Raw genomic sequence first — 12,639 nt, 5'->3', positions numbered from 1 at the left:
CTCTGGCTCCAAATATTGCCTTAGCAGACAAAAGCTATCTGGGAACCCCTCTCTAACTCATCGTCCAGAGATCTACAGAAGCATTTAAGCTGTGGAATACTTCAAACACACCTTGGATCCATGGTATGTTTCGGATATGATGATTAGGATTCTGCCAAAGCCGTTCCATGGATTCCTTTCTGATGCTGCTAAACCTAAACTCCAAAGAAAAAGATGAAACAGCAGGTACAGAAGGGGATTCGACTTCAAACACACCTTGGATCCATGGTATGTTTCGGATATGATGATTAGGATTCTGCCAAAGCTGTTCCATGGATTCCTTTCTGATGCTGCTAAACCTAAACTCCAAAGAAAAAGATGAAACAGCAGGTACAGAAGGGGATTCATTTTGTTCGGAGAATGTGATATGAAAATTCCGCATGGAATGTATGGACCCTTGAGAATTGTGATGGGATATTTTTGGGCCTTTCCATGTGGATACCACAAAAAAACCTTAGGATATTTTGCTTTCCACCAAGGAATATGTGATGGCATCGAGAGGATGCTTATCCAAAGTGATTCTTTCCAGCCAAACCAACTGGTCTTTTCTCCAGATGCCAAATCGGTTGCCATGGGAACTTGACGGAGCTGCGAGATGATGGTTGATTTTGGGTTTACTGAGAAACCACTGCGTTCTCTCTTTCCCAAGCGAACAGGCATGGCAGTAGATTATCCAAAAATGTTTTTGATATGAAAACCACGCTTTATGATATCCAAAGATGTAAAAATTTTTAAGGTTTTCATTTGTCTTTATATCCATGTCCTCTTTAGATGAACCTAGGCCATTGTGTTTATGTTTTTGCAGTTTGTGTTAAAAGGGGAAGCTGCAATAAAATGGACTTAATAAGAAACATATTCACACAAATATCCGCAACAATAATATGCTTTAATAGTCAAACATTTTCTGTCTTCCCTCTTTTGACATTGAACTGCCATATTTTTCTTTGAAAACCTTTTAACATTTAAATAATAACCAAATGAAAATGGGATATATTTTCAAGGAGATTTTATATGTTGATACGAGAGAAGGAACATTTGTGTCCTCTTTATGATAACTGAGTTGAACTTGCCAAATAGTAGAATAATAATAATACCAAATACCTCTTTCATATTTAACATTCATACCCTATTTCTTTTGTAACACTTCATTACCAAAGCACAGGAACATGCATGAGTGTACGTTATATGTATGAGTTCATGCATAAATGTGTTTTGTGATTGGCGAACAGTAGGTCTAACCTGGAGTCAGTAGAGGTCAAAGATACCCTTTAAAAAAAGTCAAGGGAACTATGTGTATACAGTAACATATGAATGGAACCAAAGAACTTGATTTTTTTAAATGATACGTATCAAGAAAGCAAAGAGGCCTTTAACTGAAGATCTAGATGAGGATATCATCCTTTAAGATTTACAAGCAAAGAAACCTGCTTTCCTGAAGATGTTCTACACTACTCCAGGTTGACCTTTTGAACATAATGAGTGTTAAACGTTTACCCACAATCACTGCAGTTCAAACAGCCCCTCCATAGACTAAAACTCCCATCCTTATGTTAATTTGAAAGAACTGAAACGTTTCGAGAAAGAAAAAAGGGAGGATTTTAGATTTGTAGCTGTATAGCGTGATTCGTATAGTGGTAAACATTAGATTAGTCCTATTTTAAACACAATATTTGGTTCTTTTTTTAGAACTTTTTTCTATTCTCTTTCACAAAGTTGTCATGGTATTTACCTTGGGTTGGAAAGATGGCATTTTGATGTTCATTTTTGTAATGTTATTATTATTCATATTTTAATTATTGCTATTGCTTTTTTTCTAAGTCCATTTTGATAAACACCTGTTTTGTTTTTCATTTCTCTGTAGCAGATGAAAGAGAACGTGAAAGTGTTTGTTAGGAACCTAAAAAACAGTGGGTTGAATGCAGCAGGTTGGCAAAGATATGATTTGGGATTCATTATGTTTATTTGCCTTTATATTCTAAACTTCAATTTGTGTAAATTGGCCCTATGTTAATGTGCAGATACCAAGTGCACTTTTACAAAGGTTTCAAATGGTTAAATAGCACTCATAAATGAGTGAATCCCCCATCTGTTTGGATTATGACCCACTGGTTAGAAAAAAATAGAAAAAAAAATAGTTGAGAACTAGAGTTTGAGGGCTAGAACCAATGAGGAAAAACAATGCTTTAACCTGTACTTCCTTTTGAGTTATTTGAACCTGAAAACCCAAAAGCTTTAAACACTTTGAGACTGTGATGTCTCCGACCAAAAAGATTAAAGACAGAGATTGGTGTCTAGTGAATGGACAATTACAGAGCCACTGTAAACGAAGGGACAAAGCAATGAATGCACAATGCTATATAAATGGACCATGGTTGTTGAATTGTTTTGTACAGACTGCAGGCTCTGAATTGATCTGTCAGCACAACAAAGCTTGTGATTCACATTTATCATGTTGTTATTCCGATCTTACAGCGTTTCCTTAATTGTAGGTCTTTACCAGATTACAAAACAAAAATATCAAGATCCTTCAACATACTGCACGTTCCTTCCTGTATTGGATCATTAATTTGTGTAGTGGTTGTATTCTCAAGAATTGGCTTTGATGAATTCCTTTCCTGTTTGAAGAGAATAATGATGACTGCCATTACCTAGCAACCAATGGGAATGTCTTTAGAAATGCTCCAAGATTTCACTGCTGAGCTCTCTCTTGAATAAGGTGACTATTGTAATAGCTTATAATTTTTCTATCTTTTAATAGATAGTCTCTGATCTCTGCTTTTCCTAATTTGTTCAAATTCCAGGGCGCCTGAAACCAAATAAAAAAAAAAAAAGAACAAGAATATTTGTGTGTGATTAATTTTCAACTGGATGTATAGTGACACATAGCACAGAGTTGACTGTAAAATATTGCTTTTATTGATCTATGAAATAATCAGACACACACAAGTAAATAGCCACCTGAATGTAAGGAATTCATGTTTCTGAAATCATGTTACGCTACCCTGCCAATGGTTTAGCTGCATGAACTAGCATCAACGACAACTAGCCTATCATTCTACCTTATCACCTCCAGCTTCATCTGGATAAGACTGACCTTTTTTCCCTGACAAGTCCTCTCTCACAAAATCTCTCCTTTGTTTTGGTCATTGCCTAAAGCCCGCTATCATTCAGGTGTGTTGAAATGCTTGCTGTCATTCTAAATAACCTGCTTTAAATTGGCAGCACATTAGAAAACTGCCCGACCATTCACTGTGCTGTGCCTCATAAATAAAAGGAAATACAGCCCTCCCTCAGCCAGTACTCTACCTATCTCCTTAAACAGGCCATAGTCACGTATTTCAGTGATAACATTTCTATTAGCAGCATTTTACTAAATATAGCATTTTATTTGCTATTTTGGAAGGGGTTGTCTTGATGCATAGGCTTATACTAATACCAACATAATTTTGCAATATTTTGGTTTTGTTTTACAGAAAAATAGTTCACAACATCATTAAATCAAGATGAATTTACTTGCAAAAGCAAAACTGTATAACTGCAAAATGTTATAAGATATTAAGACTTGTTTTCAGACAATAGGCTATGTACATCTTACTCAAGGGTGTAGAAAACTATAGGGACAAATCCCAACCAATATCCAGAATTGTCCCTAGCAATAAGTTTGATCAAACATTTAAAGTATGTTAATTATATTATAGCCTATTATAGGCCTAAATTATATTATAAATTATATTTTAACATTTCAACATTTACTAACATTTTATTTTCCTTTATTTTATTTGACCAGGTAAACCATTACAAAAATGAAAAAATTAAATGGAAAAAATGAATGAAAATTAAAAAACGCTATAGAGTGTCGTTCCCAAAGTCATGATCATGTAATGTCATGATCGGTAGTTTTGCACAAGAACAGGCACTTCTGAACGAAGTCCTGGCTGGGCAAGTGAGAACATAATTACAGAACAGAAGCCCACTTGGTAAATTGGAATGGGAAAAGGGCTCGACAAGAATAGGCGTACCCAAAGGTAGAGAAACATTTCTGGCATATCCAGTCAATACCATCTTCTGACCGGCAGAAACTGCTGGCCTCTTTGCCTTGGAGCTTCACGTTTGCAACCCTCCCGTTCCTCAGCTCCATTTTATGTCGGTTGCTCAATTCTCTTACAAGAACTGCATATACATGGCTTTGGGGAATTCGGGAACGACACTCGTTCCCAAAAAAACCGCTAGAGTGGCTGTCATACGCGCTAGAAAAAAATCGCACGAAATCTCTACGCAAGAAAAATTGTTCGCGTGCGCACTGTGCAAGTAGTCGTTTCCATGTAATGTCTGTTCCCCATGTGGTTTATAGTTTTTCGTGTTTTGAAAAACGAAGAAACTTGGCCTGGCATGCACGCGAATGTTACTTTATGGGCTCCGTAGCTTTATGCTTACAACAAGAAACAAAAATGGAATTTCCAACGAGGTAAGAAAATACACACTTAATCAATTCAAAGATATATATTCTTTGAAAACAAGTCTCATCACCATACATATTTTGTTGCAGGCATAGATTAGGGTAGGTGCTATACTGCAGAGCTGTTGTGTTATATCAGAACAAATACAGGATGTTTCACTTTGTCTAGCCCTTACGAAAATTAACCATGGTTTTATTATAGTAAAAGTGTAGTAACCATGTTTTTTTGTTTTTTTTTGGCATATTGCTTACCATTTGTATAAGCACAGTTTTACTACAAATACCATTAAACTATGGTTGGTGTAGCAAACCATGGTTGATTTGTGGTTACCATAGTTTAACTACAGTAACCATGTTTTTTGTTTGTTTGTTTGTTTTGTTTTATTTGTAGTAAAACCATGGTTTTCATAAGGGAGGAGCCATAAATCAATGTGGGCTCTCTTAACAATGTCCTTATGTCCTTAGATGATAATGGTGGAGCAAGATGCAAAACCTCACCGAAAAATCTGACACCCATTTATCCAAATCCCAGGACCAAACACATTACAGCGAATCACCAAACACTTGCCAAGTGCTCCAACATAGAATAACTGAAGGACATGCCTGCAGATCTTTAGGGCAGATAAACTGTAGAAATCACTTACTCAGAATTAAATGGAGGCTTAAGTTACGCTTGGGGAAAAGCTAACGATCCTCAGGTCTTTGGTGCTGTTCACCTTTCTGATTTTTAATTCAGATAGAATAAGTGGGCACCGCAGTCAAATTTTTCTAAATAATTTTCATGCTAATTTTCTCATCCATATTTCTCTTGCTTGCTCTTATATTACTGTTTTAGTCTCTTCTTTTCATGATTGAATGACATTGTCACATTCTTTTGAACCTGCCTGTACATACACACTCATACACACATACAAAGCCTCTTGACCCTTTTGCTGTTGCCATGGAAACCTCACCCTGCAAGCCCTTCCTGTCTTCACCCTAGAGATGTCTCTTGTTGTGACACCACATGTTTTAGTCCCGCCAAAGACCTATTGATTTACCTCCCATAGTTTATTCTTAGGTATGTTATAAAGGGCAACAACTCATAATTTCCAAGATCTTGAATTGAAACAACAAATCATTAAATCGTTTGCTCTGTGACTCATACATTCATAACACATTTGTGTCTGCTTTACTGCCATTATTTTATTGTGTTTGAACAGCCACCCCTTTCAGTAATGACCTTCTGTGACTTACCCTCTTTGTGGAGGGTGTCAATGATTGTCTTCTGGACCATTGCCAAGTCAGCAATCTTCCCCATTATTGTGGTTTCAAAGAACAAGAGATAACCGGAATTTATACTGTAGGGATGGTAATTTAATGAAACTCAAATGTAAATATTCTAATATTTTGAGATAATGGATTTTGTACTTTTTTTTTTAGATGCACCTGTATATGTTATTTATATATATATATATATATATATATATACACACATCCATATATATATATATACACACATCCATATATATATTAATATATAAAATGTCAAAATATATCAAAATAATTTTTTCTAAATAAAAATTGTCATTTGTAATTACACAAATTATATGATTATACCATACTCAATACAGCAAGTCAGTGATATATATTATCACATATTTTCACATGTATTCTCTCTCTATTTATATATGCATGTATATATATATATATATTCACACTTTCTTCAGTTAAATAAGGAAAAAACTGAAGTCATTGCATTTGGAAACAAAGATGAAGTTCTCAAGGTGAATGCATACCTTGACTCTAGGGGTTTGACAACTAAAAATCAAGTCAAGAATCTTGGTGTGATTCTGGAGACAGACCTTAGTTTCAGTAGTCATGTCAAAGCAGTAACTAAATCAGCATACTATAATCTCAAAAACATTGCAAGAATTAGATGTTTTGTTTCCAGTCAAGACTTGTTCATGCCTTTATCACCAGCAGGGTGGACTATTGTAATGGTCTCCTCACCGGCCTTCCCAAGAAGACCATTAGACAGCTGCGGCTCATCCAGAACGCTGCTGCCAGAATTCTGACTAGAACCAGAATCTGAGCATATCACACCAGTTCTCAGGTCCTTACACTGGCTTCCAGTTATATTTAGGATTGATAAGTACTTTTACTCGTTTATAAATCACTCAATGGCCCATTGCAAGAATTAGATGTTTTGTTTCCAGTCAAGACTTGGAGAAACTTGTTCATGCCTTTATCACCAGCAGGGTGGACTATTGTAATGGTCTCCTCACCTGCCTTCCCAAGAAGACCATTAGACAGCTGCAGCTCATCCAGAACGCTGCGGCCAGAATTCTGACTAGAACCACAAAATCTGAGCATATCACACCAGTTCTCAGGTCCTTACACTGGCTTCCAGTTAAATTTAGTATTGATTTTAAAGTACTTTTACTTGTTTATAAATCACTCAATGGCCTAGGACCTAAATACATAGCAGATATGCTCACTGAATATAAACCTAACAGACCACTCAGATCATTAGGATCGAGTCAGTTAGAAGTACCAAGGGTTCACACAAAACAAGGGTCCGCTTTTAGTTATTATGCCGCCCGCAGTTGGAATCAGCTTCCAGAAGAGATCAGATGTGCTTAAACATTAGTCACATTTAAATGCAGACTCAAAACTCATCTGTTTAGCTGTGCATTTACTGAATGAGCACTGTGCAATGTCCGAACTGATTGCACTATATTTTATGTATAATAATTTTCTATTCTTAACTGTTTTAAATTCATTTTAAACCTCTTTCTAAACTTTCTAAAGTTTTTAAAATCCTTGTTTTATTGTTGTGATTATTTTTTTGTATTATTTTCTTTTCTTTTTTGTAAAGCACTTTGAATTACCATTGTGTATGAAATGTGCTATATAAATAAACTTGCCTTGCCTTGCCATGTATATATACGTATATTCACTGTACTGCTTCAAGTTAGAAATGTGCACGTTACAAAAATATTTTCATGATAGGTATATTTTGATTTATGTTTTATTATTGACTTCATTTTGACTTCTGTAAATTCAATTCGGCTTTCATTTTCTTCCACTCTTCCAATACAATATGTTCCTGACAGTTTCATACTTGGCAGATATATGAATCAAAAGCTCAACTCATACAAGTATAGTGTCCTGGTTTATTGTTTTATTACAGGCGTTGAAGTAAATGTTATTTGTGATGTTGGGGAATGGCGAAGGAATAGATTAGAGCTTCCAGCCTTGATGAGTCTTCATTTATTTTTGTGTGTAAACTTCCGTCGGAAGTCAAGTAGCTTTTTTAAAATCCAATTTCATCTCAAGGGTCCTATTTTCTCTGCATGCGTCTAAGAGAGAGAGGAATTGTTTTAGATTTTATGAAAGTGCAATTGTATTTTTTAAGAAGCAGCAAACCTACCCAGGTGAAAAAGACGCAGTATTAAATGTATTAAAAATATACTTATATCAAAGTGTACGTGTGTGTATATACTGAAAAAAGCAGCTTTATAATATACTAGTAGTGTAATGCTAATGCATTTCCAATGAGCTGAAATACAATTGAAATGTACTTGAAGTACATTAAAACGATGCTTCAAATATACTCTAACTGTAGTTCATGAAGTATTAAAAGGACATTTTAAATGTATTTTAAGAAATACACTTAAATTGCACTAAATATACTTAAAGTGGTTCCATTTTAACACAATTTCAATATATTAAATATATTACAAATAGATTAAAATGCAACTTAAACATATCTTGAAATACACTTAATATACTTAAAGTTGTTTCAAAATAATACATTTAATATGCACTTAGTATAGTATAATTTAAATATAGTAAGTATGTCTGAAAAAGCACAATGTAAATATATTTTTTTTTCACCTGGGTAAACTGAGGAGTTCTGTATGTTTTTTTCTGCAGTTTTCTGATCTCCTGAAAAGTCCATTGTAACTGCAGTGAACACATGAGCACACCTGAATTGCGTTTGTCACTGGCAGATTAATGTAAGTCTGTCTGGAGCTCTGTTCCAAAACCTAGTGCAGAGTTAACAATTAAATACTCTAATAAGCATAAACATTAATGTAGCACACACAAATGAAATAAAATCATTATAATTTAATAATTATTATTGTTATTATTCTATTTTTGTAAACTATTTTGTATTTGAGAAAACACATTGCAGTGCATTACAGGATTGCCTTTACCACAAAATTATACAAGCTGCTTAAGGTGTGTATGCAAAAGCTACATTTGACTGGATTCTTATTTCCATTTCATGGTATTGTGGTGTTGAACTGATAAATGGGACTCCTGGTCTTCGGCTCCTGATATATTGCTGGCTGAATAGTTACACCACCCCAATCAATAACAACATCTATCTCCTCTTTCGCCTCCTCTTTGTTGTACCTGCATTGATTTAATACACTAAAATTTACACTGTTCATGAACAGGATCAAGGACAGTGCAACTGAGATAATTCTCCATTGGCAATTAAATGCTGTGTGTGTTATATATTATAAATAATTTCTGTAATGTTTATTAGGTGCCATTTATTTTGCCAAATAATATAACCTGACTGTTATATTTTACATTTGTTTTTATTTTTTCACATTTATTTTTCAACAAAATTTTCCATTGGGATAATAATGCAGGTTGCATCATATATTGTAAATAATTTCTATAATTATTATCAACAAGCATTTCTTTTTTGGAAATAATGAAACCTGAATGTGTTAAATTTAAGATAATTTTTCACATTTATTTTCTTTGCATATTCTTTTTTTTTTCTATTTAAAAGCTAAAAACTAGAATACTAAACCCTACAATTTCATTCCACTAGAGTGGATGCCTTTGATACTTTTATTGTATTATTATAAGGACAACCACAGATCAGAGAATGACACTCCAGTCCAATGATCCATCCGTCCTGCTTTAGCTGTCAGAATACAAGTTTATTTCTGAGGAATAAATCAAGCTTTTCTAACCCTCAGTTTGAAGACCTGACAATAAATAACAAGCAACACCAGAGACTTGAAGCTGATGAAGTGTGTGTGGGAGTGTATTGTGTGTGAAGAGGAAGGGGAGGTTTGCATATGGCATGCTACCCTCCTTCACCATCCCTTAATTTATTCCTCCATCAATGCATCTTCACATTTATTTTTGCATTTTATGTCTGATTATGCATGCACTTTCCCATTTAATTCTCATTTTCCTATTCCAGACCAGCAGTGTTTGGCACAGACCTCTAGTCCAGCTCTTATGTGTCTTACCTAGGTACTATAAATCCTCCTTGTTCTCTCTTTTCAGGGTCTTTGTCTTTGTGACTTTTGCCCTTTCACATTGTCTGCTGTCTGTTCTGTCCTGCAGCGGTTGTTATCATCATCCTCTGTCTTCATGAGACACACCTTCCTTCTTCATAATGAGCCCCTGCGCTGTAATTACACTCATGTTTATACAAAGATCAGGCAGACTGAGGCAAGCTGCTCCGGTAAGCTGTCTTAAGATGCAGCAAAGTGCCAAGTGGCTCTCTCTTGTTGTCTTTCCTTTGTTTTATTTACAAAGCTGCTGTCTTTATTATTTTTGCATCCTATCAGCTCTCACTCTCACTGTTGTTTGCACTCATGCTGTCTTTCAAAATTTAGAAAGCACTGTAAATACACGCTTAAAATCTCTTCACCATAAGTTACAAATAATGACATATGGCATTATTGACCTGGACTGACACGTCTGGATGAGCCATGTTTGAATATATATATATATATATATATATATAAAGTAAACGCTGCCATTGTCATCACCAGTATATAGTACATGGAAATTAATAAAATAATGATTTTCAATATTAAATTTATTGGAGCTTGGCAGTAGAAAATTTAAAATTTTCTACTGCTAAACAAAACTAAAAGGCATGAGATGGAGCTAAAACAGTTGTCAACTATCTGTGTCATTTCTGCTAGTCTCTGGGCGCTTATTTATAGATATTCTGAACATAAGGGCCAGGATTGCTGTGATTGCATTAGTTTATCAGCTCGTGTTTACATTTAACCCTACATGATACGTGCACTGTGTTCTCATCAGTCGACATGCAGCATCATTCACATGGGCAATGTCAGCTCAAAGTCAGCATGTATTGTGAAGATCCTGTCCAAACAATGTGATGCACAAACAAGCCTGTATCTCAGGTGCAGGTACTGTATGTCACTGTATTCCTTTCATGGACTCTCACAGCTCTGAGCTTGTGTGGCTTCAAAGTTCAAAGCTGCTTTGTCCTTGAACATCCATAGATTGAAATGCTATTACTGTATTTATCTCAGGAAGACTGACCTCATGTCATAAAGCTGTTCTGCTAATGAGAACATTTTCTTCTTTAGAAAAATAGCAGCAGCTGGGTAATATAATATGTCAGGTGAAACTGTTTAAGCACACAGACCACTAAAGATACTCCCACATGCCTTCATTTGTGGTTATGGAGTTCCCTCGTGTCTTTTTTAGTGTCTTAAATACATGAGCCAATACTTGATGCTCTCCATAGGCTCAGATTAATGCAGCAGAACCGCGTTAGACTGCAGTTATACACACCTAGAGTATACACTAACAAATTAACATAAACGATTGAAATCCACAGCTTTATGTTATAGTCAAATGTAATAGCATTCAATGTTGAAATGCAGATATGGTATAGTAATACAGTATAGTATAAATATACAACAAAAATGCTTTTCTGTTTGCACGTTATTTTTAGTGACTCTTTCATTTTATTGCCTCATTAAGCCAGCAGATGACAACAAATGACTGTCTTTATGAATGAGTCATTGACATTTTTTATTCAGTCAATTTGTTCAGGAACTAAATGAGTGATTTGTCTATAAATTAGTTGATTTTTTCATTCAGTCAATTTGTTCAAACACTGAGTCATTCAGGAGCTAACCAAGTTTATGAGTCTTTATGAGTGAATTGTTGACTTTTACATCCAATCCATTCGTCCATTCACAATGATTAATTCAGGAAAGAAGTACATCTTCATTAGTGAGTAATTGAATCTTTTACTCAACCGATTAACACACTAAATCATTTAGGAATGAAACACTACTAGTTCATTCAACTTTGACTTTGTTTTGGAATTCTATTAATTGCCAGAGCAAAAATGGACAAAGTAACTGGCAATATTGTGTCTAATTAGGTTCTTGTGGATTGAACGGTTGTATAAAAGCAATATTAATCATGCCTTGAATATGCCTCATGCATATGACCAAATCACAATCTGCTGATATTCACCTACTCTCTTGTATGTGTGATATTGCTTAAAATACACAAAGTTGCTTGTTTTTCTCAGCAGCAGGTTATAAGGGCAATGTTGCCTTGGGCTTGTCTTCATTCATAAAAAATTATCAGTACTGTGACCCACCAGCGTTAATTTCAGCCGTCACCCAGCCTGTATTAGGAGCTATTTATGGATCCAATTATTTGCAGATGTGTTTAGTGGCCTTTCAAAGGCACATGGGAAAAATATGCATCATCTGACAGTGTAGCCAGTGCCACTGGCTGATTCATTTTCTGTCTGGCATTTTTCCCAAATCTTGAGCTCAGCAGAAATGGCAGATGATATTTCTCCTCAGCTCATTAATAAATGCTCTGTTGTGTCATCAGTGCTGGTGACCTATTGCTGCAGTGGACATATAAGCGGGTCAAGATATCTGCTGAATTTCTTGCTTCAGACACCAGGATTTCTACTGTTTGAGGAAATGTCTTGTGTTAAAGTGTTATTTTGTGTTAAATCATAGTTTTGTAAAATTCTGATAAATTTTTCTACCTAAAAATCTCACTGCAAGCCTCTAGCTTTCTCTACAATGGGTAAGTAAATCATAAATTACTAATCAAGTCAGCGAGCGAAGTCTTTCAGTGGACATTGAAGGTGTCTTCACGGTGGCCGATGACATGATCATAGCGGCAGCCACCAAAGCAGAGCATGATGCCATCCTAGAAAAGGTGATGAACAGAGCAGAAAGTCTCAAAGTCAAGTTCAACAAAGACAAGCTGCAATATATGGTCAACGAGGTGACTTACCTAGGCCACGTCATTACATCGGATGGAGTGAAACCTGATTAATCAAAGGTATCAGCAATATCACAGCTTCCCCCTCCCAT

The sequence above is a fragment of the Sinocyclocheilus anshuiensis genome, unplaced genomic scaffold (genome assembly GCF_001515605.1).
Source record: "Sinocyclocheilus anshuiensis isolate Anshui unplaced genomic scaffold, SAMN03320099.WGS_v1.1 scaffold253, whole genome shotgun sequence".
Taxonomy (NCBI): domain Eukaryota; kingdom Metazoa; phylum Chordata; class Actinopteri; order Cypriniformes; family Cyprinidae; genus Sinocyclocheilus; species Sinocyclocheilus anshuiensis.
The sequence above is the reverse complement of the archived record's forward strand: the minus strand, read 5'-3'. Positions refer to the sequence as shown.